Raw genomic sequence first — 15,106 nt, 5'->3', positions numbered from 1 at the left:
AAGCAGCAAGGGAAAAACAAAACATAACATACAAAGGAATCCCCATAAGGTTATCAGCTTATTTTTCGGTGGAAACACTGCAGGCCAGAAGGGAGTGGCAGGATATACTATGGAACACAGCAAAAACATTCTAAGAGGGAAGTTTATAGCAATTCAATCTCACCTCAAGAAACAAGAAAAATCTCAAATAAACAATCTAACCCTACACATAAAACAACTAGAGAAAGAAGAACAAAGAAAACCCAAAGTCAGTAGAAGGAAAGAAATAATAAAGATCAGATCAGAAACAAATGAAATAGAAACAAAGAAAACAATAGGTAGCAAAGATCAATAAAACTAAAAGCTGGTTCTCTGAGAAGATAAACAAAATTGATAAACCCTTAGCCAGACTCATCAAGAAAAAAAGGGAGAGGAAACAAATCAATAAAATTCGAAATGAAAAAGGAGAAATAACAACTGACACTGCAGAAATACAAAGGATTATAAGTGCCTACAACAAACAACTATATGCCGATAAAATGGATAACCACGAAGAAATAGACAAATTCGTGGAAAGGTACAATTTTCCAAGACTGAACCAGGAAGAATTAGAAAATATAAACAGACCTATCACAAGTAATGAAATTGAAACCATAATTAAAAATTGTCCAACAAACAAAAGTCCAGGACCAGATGGCTTCACAGGTGAATTGTATCAAATATTTAGAGAAGCGCTAACACCGATCCTTCTCAAACTCTTTCAAAAAATTGCAGAGGGAGAAACACTCCTAAATTCATTCTACGAAGCCACCATCACCCTGATACCAAAACCAGAAAAAGATATCACACACAAAAAAGAAAATTATAGACTAATAACACTGACGAACATAGATGCAAAATCCTGAACAAAATACTAGCAAACAGGATCCAAGAGCACATTAAAAGTATCATACACCATGATCAAGTGGGATTTATCCTAGGGACACAAGGATTCTTCAATATACGCAAATCAATCAATGTGATACACCATATTAACAAATTAAGGAATAAAACCATATGATCATCTCAATAGATGCTGAAAAAGCTTTTGACAAAATTCAGCACCGATTTATGATAAAAACTCTCCAGAATATGGGCATAGAGGGAACCTACCTCCACATAATAAAGGCCATATATGACAAATCCACAGCAAGCATCATACTCAGTGGTGAAAAACTGAAAGCATTTCCACTAGGATCAGGACAAGACAAGGATGTCCAATCCCGCCAGTATTATTCAACATAGTTTTGGAAGTCCTAGCCATGGCAGTCAGAGAAGAAAAAGAAATAAAAGGATTACAAATTGGAAAAGAAGAAGTAAAGCTGTCACTATTTGCCAATGACATGATACCATACATAGGAATCCTAAAGATGCTACCAGAAAACTACTAGAACTAATCAATGAATTTGGTAAGGTTGCAGGATACAAAATTAATGCACAGAAATCTCTGGCATTCCTATACACCAACAATGAAAAATCAGAAAGAGAAATTAAGGAAACACTCCCATTTACCATTGCAGCAAAAAGAATAAAATAGCTAGGAATAACCCTGCTTAAGGAGGCGAAAGTCTTGTGCTCAGAAAACTATAAAACACTGAAGAAAGAAATCAAAGATGACATAGACAGGTGCAGAAATATACCATGTTCTTGGATTGGAAGAATCAGTATGTGAAAATGACTATACTTCCCAAAGCAATCTACAGATTCAATGCAATCCCTATCAAACTACTGATAGCATTCTTCACAGAATTAGAACAAAAAACCTTACAATTCATATGGAAACACAAAAGACCCCGAATAGCCAAAACAATCTTGAGAAAGAAAAACGGAGTTGGAGGAATCAGGCTCCCTGACTTCAAACTATACCACAAAGCTACAGCAAACAAGACAGTATGGTACTGGCACAAAAACAGAAATATAGGTCAATGGAACAGGATAGGATGCTCAGAGATATACCCACGTACATATGGGCACCTAATTTATGACAAAGGAGGCAAGAACATACAACAGAGAAAAGACAGCCTCTTCAATAATTGATACTGGGAAAACTGGACAGCTACATATAAAAGAATGAAATTAGAACACTACCTAACACCATACACAAAAATAAACTCAAAATGAATTAAAGATGTAAATGTAAGAACAGACACTATAAAACTTTTAGAGGTAAACATAGGAGAAACACTCTGACATAAACCACAGCAAGATCTTTTTTGACCCACCTCCTAGAGTAGCAGAAATAATAACAAAAATAAACAAATGGGACTTAGTATAACTTACAAGCTTTTGCACAGCAAAGGAAACCATAAACAAGACAAAAAGACAACCCTCAGAATGGGAGAAAATATTTTCAAATGAAACACAGACAAAGGATTAATCTCCAAAATATACAAACAGCTCAAGGAGCTCAATATCAAAAAAACAAACAATCCAGTTAAAAAATGGTCGGGGGCTTCCCTGGTGGCGCAGTGGTTGAGAATCTGCCTGCTAATGCAGGGGACACGGGTTTGAGCCCTGGTCTGGGAAGATCCCACATGCCGCGGAGCAGCTGGGCCCGTAAGCCACAACTACTGAGCCTGCGCGTCTGGAGCCTGTGCTCCGCAACAAGAGAGGCCGCGATAGTGAGAGGCCCGCGCACCACAATGAAGGGTGGCCCCCGCTTGCCACAACTAGAGAAAGCCCTCGCACAGAAACGAAGACCCAACCCAGCCATAAATAAATAAATAAATAAATAAATATTAAAAAAAAAATGGTCGGAAGACCTAAATAGACATTTCATCAAGGAAGACATACATATGGACAAGAGGCACATGAAAAGATGCTCAACATCACTAATTATTAGAGAAATGCAAATCAAAACTACAATGAGGTATCACCTCACACTGGTCAGAATGGCCATTATCAAAAAAGCTAGAAACAATAAATACTGGAAAGGGTGTGATCAAAAGGGAACTCTCCTACACTGTTGGTGGGAATGTAAATTGATACAACCACTATGGAAAACAGTATGAAGCTTCCTTAAAAAACTAAAAATAAAACTACCATATGACCCAGCAATCCCACTACTGGGCATATACCCTGAGAAACCATAATTCCAAAAGAGTCATGTACTCCAATGTTCATTGCAGCTCTATTTACAATAGCCAGGACATCGAAGCAACCTAAGTGTCCATCGACAGATGAATGGATAAAGAAGATGTGGCACATATATACCATGGAATATTACTCAGCCATAAAAACAAATGAAACTGAGTTATTTGTAGTGAGGTGGATGGACCTAGAGTCTGTCATACAGAGTAAGTCAGAAAGAGAAAAACAAATACCATATGTTAACACATATATATGGAATCTTAAAAAAAAATTGGTGCTGATGAACATAGTTGCAGGGCAGGAATAAAAAGGTAGACATACAGAATGGACTTGAGGACATGGGGTGGGCGAGCGAAGCTGGGGCGAAGTGAGAGTAGCGTTGACGTATATACACTGCCTAATGTAAAATAGCTGGCTGGTGGTAGCAGCAGCATAGCACAGGGAGATTGGCTCGGTGCTTTGCGATGACCTAGAGGGGTGGGATAGGGAGGACTGAAGGGAGGCTCAAGAGGGAGGGGATATGGGGACATTTGTATGCGTATGGCTGATTTGCTTTGTTGTGCAACAGAAACTAACATGGTCTTGTGAAGCAATTATACTCCAATAAAGATGTACTAAAAAAAACCCCAAAACTATACATGGGGACTTCCCTGGTAGTGCAGCAGTTAAGACTCCATGCTCCCAATGCAGGGGGTCCAGGTTCGATCCCTGTTCAGGGAACTAGATCCCACATGCTGCAACTAAGACCCAGAGCAGCCAATAAATAAATAAATAAATAAATAAAACCCAAAACACACACACACCCCTTGACTCAGTAATCTAACTCATGGATATCTGTTCCATAGAAATAGAAGCATAAGTATAAAAGTCATATATGATACCAAAACCAGCCAAAGATATCACATCAAAAGAAAACTACAGGCCAATATCACTGATGAACATAGATGCAAAAATCCTCAACAAAATACTAGCAAACCGCCTCCAACAATACATTAAAAGGATCATACACCATGATCAAGTGGGATTTATAGCAGGGATGCAAGGATTCTTCAGTACCCACAAATCAACCTGTGTGATACACCACATCAACAAACTGAAGAATAAAAACCATATGATCATCTCGTTACATGCAGAAAAAGCTTTTGACAAAATTCAACACCCATTTATGATAAAAACTCTCCCAAAAGTGGGCATAGAGGGAACATACTTCAACATAATACATGCCATATATGACAAACTCGCAGCTAACATCATATTCAAAGGTGAAAAATAAGATCAAATTTGGAAGCCTCACACTTCCTGGTTTCAAAACTTACTACAAAGCCTCCTTAGGGAGGTTTATTCCTAGGTATTTTATTCTTTTTGATGTAATGGTAAATGGGATTGTTTCTTTAATTTTTGTTTCTGATCTTTCATTTGTAATGTATAGAAATGCAACAGATTTCTGTATATTAATTTTGTATCCTGCAACTTTACCGAATTCATTGATGAGCTCTAGTAGTTTTCTGGTAGCATCTTTAGGATTCTCTATGTATAGTATCATCTTATCTGCAAACGGTGACAGTTTTGCTTCTTCTTTTCCAATTTCTATTCCTTTTATTTCTTTTTCTTCTCTGATTGCCATGGCTAGGACTTCCAAAACTATGTTGAATAATAGTGGTGAGAGTGGACATCCTTGTCTTGTTCCTCATCTTAGAGGAAATGCTTTCAGCTTTTCCCTGTTGAGTATGATGTTACCTGTGGGTTTGTGATATATGGCCTTTATAATGTTGACGTATGTTCCCTCTATGCCCACTTTCTGGAGAGTTTTTATCATAAATGGATGTTGAATTTTGTCAAAAGCTTTTTCTCCGTGTAACGAGATGATCATATGGTTTTTATTCTTCAGTTTGTTGATGTGGTGTATCACACAGATTGATTTATGGATATTGAAGAATCCTTGCATCCCTGGGATAAATCTCACTTGATCATGGTGTATGATCCTTTTAATGTGTTGTTGGATTCGGATTGCTAGTATTTTGTGGAGGATTTTTGCATCTGTGTTCGTCAGTGATATTGGCCTTTAATTTTCCTTTTTGTGTGGTATCTTTGTCTGGTTTTGATATCAGGGTGATAGCTTCATAGAATGAGCTTGGGAGTGTTCTTTCCTCTGAAATTTTTTGGAACAGTTTCAGAAGGATAGATGTTAACTCTTCTCCAAATGTGTGATTGAATTCACCTGTGAATCCATCTTGTCCTGGACTTTTGTTTGTTGGGAGTTTTTAAATCACAGTTTCAATTTCAGTACTTGTGATTGGTCTGTTCATACTCTCTATTTCTTCCTTGTTCAGTCTTGGGAGCTTGTACCTTTCTAAGAATTTGTCCATTTCCTCTATGTTGTCCATTTTATTGGCATATAGTTGCTTGTAGTAGTCTCTTATGATCCCTTGTAGTTCTGTGGTGTCCGTTTTAACTTCTCCTTTTCATTTCTAATTTTACTGATTTGAGCTCTCTCCCATTTTTTAAGTTAAAATAACTAATTTTAATGTAATTCTAATATGTATAAAAGGTGTGAAATCCATCTTCTTCTACAGCATTTTCTGTAATGCATCCATTAGTAATTTAAAATATAATGTATTTTTGTGTAAACATGTCACCAGTATAAATCTTTTCTCTCCAACAAATGGAAATTGCATTTGTTTTTATTTTTATTTTTTTAACATCTTTCCTGGAGTATAGTTGCCTTACAATGTTGTGTTAATTTCTGCTGTATAACAAAGTGAATCAGCTATGTGTATACATATATCCTCATATCCCCTCCCTCTTTCATCTCCCTCTCACCCTCCCGATCCCACCCTTCTAAGTGGTCACAAAGCACCAAGCTGACCACCCTGTGCTATGTAGCTGCTTCCCACTAGTTATCTATTTTACATTTGGCAGTGTATATATGTCAGTGTTACTCTCTCACTTCATCCCAGCTTACCTTTCCCCCTCCCTGTGTCCTCAAGTCCACTCTCTACATCTGCATCTTTACTCCTGTCCTACCCCTAGGTTCATCAGAACCTTTTTTTTTTTTAGATTCCATATATATGTGTTAACATATGGTATTTGTTTTTCTTTTTCTGACTTACTTCACTCTGTATGACAGACTCTAGGTCCATCCACCTCACTACATATAACTCAGTTTCGTTTCTTTTTATGTCTGAGTAATAGTCCATTATATATATGTGCCACATCTTCTTTATCCACTCATCTGTCGATGGACACTTAGGTTGCTTCGATGTCCTGGCTATTGTAAATAGAGCTGCAATGAACATTGTGGTACATGACTCTTTTTGAATTATGGTTTTCTCTGGGTATATGCCCAGTAGTGGGATTGCTGGGTCATATGGTAGTTCTATTTTTAGTTTTGTAAGGCACCTCCATACTGTTCTCCATTGTGGCTGTATCAATTTACATTCCCACCAACAGTGCAAGAATGTTCCCTTTTCTTCACACCCTCCCCAGCATTTATTGTTTCTAGATTTTTTGATGATGGCCGTTCTGACTGGTGTGAGGTGATACCTCATTGTGGTTTTGATTTGCCTTCCTATAATGATTAGTGATGTTGAGCATCCTTTCATGTGTTTGTTGGCAATCTGTATATCTTCTTTGGAGAAATGTCTATTTAGGTCTTCTGCCCATTTTTGGATTGGGTTGTTGTTTTTTTGATATTGAGCTGCATGAGCTGCTTGTATATTTTTGGGATTAATCCTTTTTCAGTTGCTGGAAATTGCATTTGATTCACAGAGAGTTTTCAACTTCTCAACCATTACATTGAATTATTATTCACCTGAATTTCTAAGTTTTCTTTTTAAAGATAATGTCTTTTTGTGATCAAGTAAACAAAATACAGACCCCCCATGAACAATGTAAGTTAAACAGTAAGTTTCTGATATAAAATTTATACCATAGCAATTCAAATTCATCTTGCCTGACAAATGAAATCGTAAAGGAAGCTCAGTTAATAAAATATCCTGTAATGAAATGTGTCATTTATTTTTAAAAATGATCTAACTTTATGGAACATAATCATGTATTTATAAATACTTGGAAAATGAAGTTATTTGCTCAGCACTTCATATAGAAAATGCATTAGAGTGAATATGAATATTATTTATAATATGAACAAAGCATGAAATGTTAATCTAAAATGCCAGTAAAATTGTGCTTCATAATTCTCCTATTTTTCTTTTTCTCAGGTCCTTGAGTGTTGAGTCACAGCCTCCAAGTTACAAATATCTAGAAGTAGAAAGAATACAATGTATCTCTGAAGGTTAGTCCACATTTTTATCAACTATAAATCCCTTCTTATTTGCTTGCATATGTTTCTATTTCATTTTTAATATTTTTTGCCAGGTTGGATTTTGGACTTTCCCTTCCCCATTTTTACACAATGTCACACTTAGTAATAAGCTAAAAGAATCCACACACTAGATACAGTAACAGATCTGAGTTAATTACCCTGTAATGCTCTTGACCTGGCTGCCGTGATCTGAGGAAATGTTTTCACTTGCTGCATACTTTTGCTCCAGTGGCTCAGGCGGTAAGTAGCACCACTGAACATGTAAGATGAGAGACGTCACTTTCTCTTCAAATGGCAAAGAACTTGTAAGTGGATAGAAAGGGCATCTTGCCTTTCCCCTGTTATGATGACAGATAAAGTTAATCATCAGATGCATCTCAAAAGGTACTCTTCTCCAAGAAAACAATCCAAACGATGTTTATATGTGTATATTGAGAACAGAAAAAAGAGAGGCAATAAACACTAAATCACCCTGTGAAGTCTATTACATCTTTCAATCTGATCTCACTAGCCAGACCCCAAGAGCCTCGACAAACAGGCCGTGAACATGCTCCTCTAATGACCCAATTCAACACTGTCAGCAAAGGTGACATTGAAATCCAGTCAGCAGCCCTACATCCTAGCACCAACGGTTAAAAGAAAAAAAAATCCCCTTGTCTTCTGCAGTGATCTATTTGAATCTGTAATACAGCTTCTTTAGCATCAGGCTGTAAACCTTTTCACTCTCCTAACATGTATATTGCTCATGGAGCTCACCTAGTTTCTCTCACCTCTATGGTTACTCAATCTTCTTAATATTCTTTTTTAAAAAATTTTTATTGGAGTATAGTTGATTTACAATGTTGTGTTAGTTACAGGTGTAGAGCAAAGTGAATCAGTTATACATATACATATATCCACTATTTTTTAGATTCTTTTCCCAATAGGCCATTACAGAGAATTGATTAGAGTTCCCTGTGCTATACAGCAGGTCCTTACTAGTTATCTATTTTATATATAGTACTGTGTATATGTCAATCCCAGTCTTTCAACTTATCCCTCCCCCTGCCATTACCCCCTAATAACCATAAGTTTGTTTTCTACATCCATAACTCTATTTCTGTTTTGTAGATAAGTTCATTTGTACCCTTTTTTTAGATGCCACATGTAGGTGATATGATATGTAATTTGTCTTTCTCTCTATGACTTACTTCACTCAGTATGACAATCTCTAGGTCCAGCTATATTGCTGCAAATGGCATTATTTCGCTACTTTTTATGGCTGAGTAATACTCCATTGTATATATGTACCACAACTTCTTTATTTATTTATTTTTTTAACATCTTTATTGGAGTATAATTGATTTACAATGGTGTGTTAGTTTCTGCTTTGTAACAAAGTGAATCAGTTATACATATACATATGTTCCCATATCTCTTCCCTCTTGCATCTCCCTCCCTCCCACTCTCCCTATCCCACCCCTCTAGGTGGTCACAAAGCACCGAGCTGATCTCCCTGTGCTATGCGGCTGCTTCCCACTAGCTATCTATTTTACATTTGGTAGTGTATATATGTCCATGCCACTCTCTCACCCTGTCACATCTTACCCCTCCCCCTCCCCATATCCTCAAGTCCATTCTCTAGTAGGTCTGTGTCTTTATTCCCTTCTTGCCACTAGGTTCTTCATGACTTTTTTTCCCCTTAGATTCCATATATATGTGTTAGCATACTGTATTTGTTTTTCTCGTTTTGACTTACTTCACTCTGTAAGACAGACACTAACTCCATCCACCTCACTACAAATACCTCCATTTCGTTTCTTTTTATGGCTGAGAAATATTCCATTGTATATATTTGCCACATCTTCTTTATCCATTCCTCCGATGATGGACACGTAGGTTGCTTCCATGTCCTGGCTATTGTAAATAGAGCTGCAATCAACATTTTGGTAAATGACTCTTTTTGACTTATGGTTTTCTCAGGGTATATGCCCAGTAGTGGGATTGCTGGGTCGTATGGTAGTTCTATTTTTAGTTTTTGAAGGAACCTCCATACTGTTCTCCATAGTGGCTGTATCAATTTACATTCCCACCAACAGTGCAAGAGAGTTCCCTTTTCTCCACACCCTCTCCAGCATTTATTGTTTCTAGATTTTTTGATGATGGCCAATCTGACCAGTGTGAGATGATATCTCATTGTAGTTTTGATTTGCATTTCTCTAATGATTAATGATGTTGAGCATTCTTTCATGTATCTGTTGGCAATCTGTATATCTTCTTTGGAGAAATGTCTATTTAGGTCTTCTGCCCATTTTTGGATTGGGTTGTTCGTTTTTTTGTTATTGAGCTGCATGAGCTGCTTGTAAATCTTGGAGATTAGTCCTTTGGCAATTGCTTCATTTGCAAATATTTTCTCCCATTCTGAGGGTTGTCTTTTGGTCTTGTTTATGGTTTCCTTTGCTGTGAAAAAGCTTTTAAGTTTCATTAGGTCCCATTTGTTTATTTGTGTTTTTATTTCCATTTCTCTAGGAGCTGGGTCAAAAAAGATCCTGCTGTGATTTATGTCATAGAGTGTTCTGCCTATGTTTTCCTCTAAGAGTTTGATAGTGTCTGGCATTACATTTAGGTCTTTAATCCATTTTGAGTTTATTTTTGTGTATGGTGTTATGGAGTGTTCTAATTTCATACTTTTACATGTACCTGTCCAGTTTTCCCAGCACCACTTATTGAAGAGGGTGTCTTTTCTCCACTGTATATGCTTGCCTCCTTTATCAAAGATAAGGTGACCATATGTGTGTCGGTTTATCTCTGGGCTTTCTATCCTGTTCCGTTGAACTATGTTTCTGTTTTTGTGCCAGTACCAAACTCTCTTAATTACTGTAGCTTTGTAATATAGTCTGAAGTCAGGGAGCCTGATTCCCCCAGCTCCATTTTTCGTTCTCAAGATTGCTTTGGCTATTCGGGGTCTTTTGTGTTTCCATACAAATTGTGAAATTTTTTTTTTTTTTTTATTAGCTAGTTAAGGCACCAAAACATATAAAATATTTATCCATCAGTCTACTTTGAAATCAGACAAAAAAATAAAGAGAAAGAAATGCCTCGTCTCTTTCTTCATGATGAATATTTATTTCTTTATTTTTGGCTGTGTTGGGTCTTCGGTTCGTGCGAGGGCTTTCTCTAGTTATGGCAAGTGGGGGCCACTCTTCATCGCGGTGCAGGGACCGCTCTTCATCGCGGTGCGCGGGCCTCTCACTATCACGGCCCCTCCCGTTGCGGGGCACAGGCTCCAGACGCGCAGGCTCAGTAGTTGTGGCTCACGGGCCCAGCTGCTCCGTGGCATGTGGGATCTTCCCAGACCAGGGCTCGAACCCGTGTCCCCTGCATTAGCAGGCAGATTCTCAACCACTGCGCCACCAGGGAAGCCCCATGATGAATATTAAAGGGAGGAATGCTAAGGTCTTGAAACATCCATTAGACATTAGATAGATGTAATTTGCTGGCTCTTGCTATTTTGTTTCAAAGTTGTAGCTTTATTAAATAATAAACCTGATCCCAGCAGCAAGGGCATGGATGTGACTGACATCTATAGTAATAAAAATATTATCCATTGAGGTTTGTCAACTCTTCTTGCTTGTGGCAGCTTGAGGAGATCCCCTGACAATGATTCATGGCTTGAAACTCAGGACCATCTGCCCTCTTGGAGAGTTCCTCAGCCAAGGTGAAGAGGGGAGTTTGCACAGCTGTATTCCTTTTCCTTCTAAAGTCCACGGAAAAGCATCCAACAAACCACAAATCCTGGCACTAATTTGAATATGGCAGACATTACCCTCCATATGTTCTTGTTTCAATGGACTCTTTTTACAGTAACTATCTCATTTGATGCCATTTCTTTCCTCTCTTCACATTGTGAAGTGTTAATTTTTCTCACTCCATAAACTTCCTAATATCCTTTGCATTCTGGGCAGTTCAGTTATGTGTCCTTATCTGTTTTAAGGCAAAGTTCTTTTCCTATTGATAAAACTTCAGGGTTTAAGAGAATCTAGAGTTAAATCACTTTTTTATATTTAAGGAAACCAAGGCAAGGTGTTTAGCTGATCACCCTAAAGTCACATAGCTTATCAATGAAAGAATTAGGACTTGACCACTTGTCACCCAAAACTCTGCCCAGAATTTACTATTCTATCCAAGAGAAACTTCAATGTCTCTGATATTACCTCTTACATTGCTTAATGAGGAATAGTTTTTGGTTAATTTATTACCTAACAAATCACAGGAAATTTGTCAGATGAACCAAATAATTTGAATTTTTATTAAACCAATATGAAAAGAAATATATGTAATCAAAAAGGTCACTTTTTTCTTTCTTAAAAGGAAAAGGAAACTTTTAAAATTAAAGGTAAAAATTAGTTTTACATATCTTCACCTCATATTCAAAATGTGATTCTAAATAAGCTCTAAGAAAATCTAACGTATGAAATTAGATGGTTATATCATAGAGACAAGTCTATTGTTATCTATAGATACCAAGTAAACTATTACAGGATTCAAATCCCTGTGACTAGACAGTGGGTACGGTTAAACCTTAGTCTTTAGGTATGAGTAGGTAGAGGATACTCCACTCTTGAGAGAGTGGGTATGGGACTACTGCTAGCACATATGGAGAAGATTAAGGAACAAAATCATTCTCATAAGCCATGTACAAGAAGCTATAGCTACCAAGGGTATGCATTCCTCATGATGCAGGTAAGTACAAAAGGTCTGGTGGACTCACTTGTAATTCATAGAGTGTGACAGAAGTGATATGACATGACTTTTGAGTCTTGATCATACAAAGTGATGCCACATCTACCTCATTTACTGGAACGGTCTTGTTTGGAGCCTGAATTATGAAATATGAAGCCTGACTACTGTGAAGCCTGTCATGCTGTGAGGGAGCCAAATTACACTGAGACGTAATACGAAGGCACTCTATTTGTCAGTCCTAGTCTTCCAGTGTTCTCAATACAAGTGCCAGCCATGCAAATGAATGAGCCTTCAGATGGTTCCAGCCCCCAGCCATTTGTTTTTTTCCCACTGAGGCTACAGACATCATATGAAACAAGTCATATCCACTATGCTTTTTCTGAATTACTTACTCTGAAACTCCAAGCATATAATAAAATGTTTTTTTTTTTTTTTGTGGACTAAGTTTGGGGTAGTTTGCTATATAGCAAGAGTAACAGAAACATATGACATGTTCCCCACTCAAGTCATAAAACCATCCCTCCTCCATAGACTTAAGCCCTAATCAGATCCTTGTTTAAATTATTTCCTTGCAGTTCATTAGAGTTGTCCAACCATATGTACATCTAAACAATACAGTTTAGTATTGCTTGTTTTCAAAAATCTTTTTATACATGCAATCACACTGTGAATATGTCTAATTCCTTAAAGAAAATTTGAATATCTTTGCTCTGATTTTTGTGTTTCACATGTAGAGAAAAATCTTATTTCCTTTCAGTTTTTCTGAGAGTACCTCCTTGTTGCCCTCTAAATGATCTTTATGGAAACAATTGCCTCCTCCTGATTTCTGTCTGGATTTAGGATTTTAAAATATTGCCATATTAATTACTTTCACCTAGTATCATTGTGCCTTCTGCTCTAAATATTAACCCAGCATGAGATGGTGTAAATATTATGGCTAAATCTCAGCTATCATGGAGATGCTCCTACATTGTGGGATGACTTGATAGGAGGAGGTTTTGAGATTTTAAATCAGTGGAAAAAAGAAAACAAGCATTCATTAACAACTTAGTAAGTACAAAGTACTATGCTACCCTGAAGACAAAACTGTTAGTTGTTAACATTATTTACAGAAGATAAAGTTGAGGAGTACAGAGTTTAAGCAACTTGACATGTCATTTAACTAGTAGGTAGAAGCGCCTGGATTCAAACACAGGTGGTCTGCCCCAGAGTTTGAATCTGTAAACATTCTGCTATTTCTCCTTTTCAAGAATTTAGAGGATCTGGACACCACCATTTTCTCAAATAATCTGAGACCAAATACATTGAACAACCAACAATTCCCATAGACAAGCCCTGTTGTATATAAATCAAAATACCTAATCTCATTTTAAAAGTATTTACTAATTTCTGAATACTTAGCACAGGTACAAGGTAGGAATTTCAGAACATCAAACAGGGCATACAGTACACAGACATCTCTCTCACCCTTCCGTCTCCTTGTCCCCCTACCCAGAGACAGATTCCAAAACAAAACCAAGCAAAATAACAACATCATTTGAAAAATAAGTACAATGAGGTATGTGACACTAATGAATCTTAAACATACTATATAAAATACATTAAATAAATGATATAGCTGAAAATAAAGCCTATGTCTAAGTAGCAAAAATGTGAGTGCCTACCTAGAACACACACAGGGATAAGCAATAGAAAACGTCCTAAAAATGTTTAGGAAACCATTTGGATGTAGTAGTCCTATGTACCAGATGCAACTGCTAAAGAGAATCCTGTTCACAATAGCGCCATAACTGTACAATACATATGAACAATCTGCAAGTGATTTGTGAGAACTGGGTGATGTAAAAGACGACTTGAAAAAGTAGAGCCACTACTTGCTGATTGGACTGGAAAATTATTATCGTTGTATCCAGACAAATTCATGCTCAGGTTTTTTGTTATTATTATTATTATTATGAGCAAGTCCCTTGAAAAATACTGGCAGGGAAGGGGTAGAAGCTTGGAGCAACATCATGGGTTCACCAGTCCAGAAACAGACCTATTTCACACACTGTCTTTGACAAGCACTGAGGTAGTTCCCTTCTGATTCAGGTGTGTTGTGGGCCCAGTGCCTGCCCCTCCTCAGGAAGAGAGGCAGGGGCTCACTTGGTGGACCCACTTTGGACAGCTTTGTGCTCCTTCATGGCCTCCTCCCCCACATCGCTAATGGTGACCTCTTTGATGACCATGCTGCACACGGTGCCTGTGTCCAGGCAGTGCAGGGTGATGTAAACTCTGGGGTTAGAGACTGATGTGTGGAAACTCTGCACCCTGCACCTGTTGCAGAAGCTGTGCAGCACTCTGTGTGTGAGGGATCCGTGCCTGGTGATGCTCTCAGAACCCAGGAGGAAGATGAAGCATGATGCTGGGATGAGGAAGTGTCTGGTGCTGATTCTTCCTGCACAGGAATATTACTCAGCCATAAAAAAGAATGAAATATTGCCATTTTCATCAACTTGAATGGACCTAGAGATTATCATACTGAGTAAAGTAAGTCAGAGAGAGAAAGACAAATATTATATGATATCACTTATATGTGGAATCAAAAAAATAATGCAAATGAATTTATTTACAAAGCAGAAATAGACACACAGACATAGAAAACAAACTTAGGGTCACCAAAGGGGAAAGGAAGGGAAGAATAAATTAGGAGTATAGGATTTACAGATACACACCACTATACATAAAATAGATAAAAAAAACACAAGTATTTACTTTATAGCATGGGGAACTACAATAAATATCTTGTAATAAGTTATAATGGAAAAGAATGTGAAAAAAATATGTATGTATATGTATAAATGAATCACTTTGCTCTACATCTGAAGCTAACATAATATTGTAAATCAACTATACTTCAATTAAAAAAAAAGAGAAACAACCTTTACTGCTTGAATTTCAGTGGTAATGATT

At 37.3% G+C, this 15,106-nt stretch overlaps 1 pseudogene; it reads right to left on the bottom strand.

Moving 5' to 3' along the window:
• LOC130706247 (centromere protein V-like protein 3) overlaps positions 1 to 14,382 on the bottom strand; it is a 55,293-nt pseudogene extending 40,911 nt beyond the window's left edge.
• Between the last annotated feature and the right edge of the window lie 724 nt (positions 14,383 to 15,106).

This window comes from Balaenoptera acutorostrata, chromosome X (genome assembly GCF_949987535.1).
Source record: "Balaenoptera acutorostrata chromosome X, mBalAcu1.1, whole genome shotgun sequence".
Lineage (NCBI taxonomy): Eukaryota > Metazoa > Chordata > Mammalia > Artiodactyla > Balaenopteridae > Balaenoptera > Balaenoptera acutorostrata.
The sequence above is the reverse complement of the archived record's forward strand: the minus strand, read 5'-3'. Positions and strand labels throughout refer to the sequence as shown.